We start from the raw sequence: 1,507 nt of genomic DNA, 5'->3' as shown, positions 1-1,507 counted from the left end.
GGCTGTCAAATATATTTTCATTAACGATTATGTTTAATTAGAAGCCCTGGTGGTGTGGTGCCTAAGGCACTTGACTGCTAACCAGAAAGCTGATGGTTCAAACCCAACAGCCACTCCTCAGAAGGAAGATTGGGCAATCTACTTCCATAGTGATATTGCCTCGGAAACCCAAGGAGGGTTCACTATGAGTCAGATCCAACTCAACTGCAGTTGGTTTATTATGTTTAATTAGGAGCTCTGGTGGCACAGTGCCTAAGACACTTGATGGTTAACCAGAAGGTTGGCAGTTCAAACCCACCAGCCACTCCAAGGAAGATGGGGCAATCTATTTCTGTAAAGATTTACTGCCTTGGAAACCCAATATGTGTTGCTATCAGTCAGAGTCAAGTCAATGGCAGTGAGTTTGGCTTTATTATGTTTAATTGACAGATGTAAAGTTTAAAGTAAAATTAAAGCTTTACTCTAAATGACTAAATATACTACAACTGAGTTCTTGGACTTGGCGCAGAGGTACAGACCTGAAATTCAACTTTCAAACAATGGGTAAATGTAATAGAATTGCACAATAAAGTTGTTTATGAGATGTTAAAGAATTCATGTCTATTTTAGGCCTACTTGGTACATACAAGGGCATATTTATGTCTAGGAAAAAAATGCAGTTAACCAGCGCCTTCTCTGGAGCACTTAGTGAATCCAAACCAAAGCCACTGGCATTGAGTCCATTATGACTCATAGCGATCCGATAGGACAGAGCAGAACTGTCCCATAGGGTTTCCAAGGTTGCAAACCTTTACGGAAGCAAACTGCCACATCTTTCTCCCAAACTGAATGCCTTAGCCACTGCACCACCAGAGTTTTTTTCTTAATGAATAGGAGTTCTGAATTTTAGTGAAGTTTAATTGATCAGTTTTGTATTTGTGGCTAGCTCTGTTTCTGTCTTATAAGAAATTTTTGCCTACCTCTGGCCATGAAAGTATTCTACATTTTCCCCTAAGAGCTTTACTGTTTTACCTTTCACATTTAGAAAAACAGCTGCTTGGAACTGATTGCTGGATACAGCATAAGGTAGGGGTCAAAGCTGTTTAGTTTTGTTTCCATATGGATATCCAATTAAGCCAGCATCGTTTATCAAAAAGACCACTGTTTTCCCATTGTACTGCCATGAATCTGACACCCTAGGTTATTTGACCATCCTAATACTCCAGGGTTATATTTTAAACATACAGATCTGATAGGACCAGGCCGCTGTTTCAAAGCATTGCATGGTTCCCTATTGTATAACTAAAGTCCAAAATCCTTAGCAAGACAGTCAAGAGTCCTCTCACAATGTCATCTCAACTGAGCTTTCCACTTCCATGATAACAATTATCTTTTATTGAACACATAGTATGTACTAAGTATTTTACATATATTGGTTCATTCATTCCTGACAATAATCCTGTACTGTAGGCATTATTAATCCCATTTGTATTTATTTAATTTTTAAAAATCTTTTTATTGTGAGTTG

Source organism: Orycteropus afer, unplaced genomic scaffold, assembly GCF_000298275.1.
Source record: "Orycteropus afer afer isolate SDZICR_OR568_19922 unplaced genomic scaffold, OryAfe1.0 scaffold00259, whole genome shotgun sequence".
NCBI lineage: Eukaryota > Metazoa > Chordata > Mammalia > Tubulidentata > Orycteropodidae > Orycteropus > Orycteropus afer.
This window is presented reverse-complemented; position numbering follows the sequence as displayed.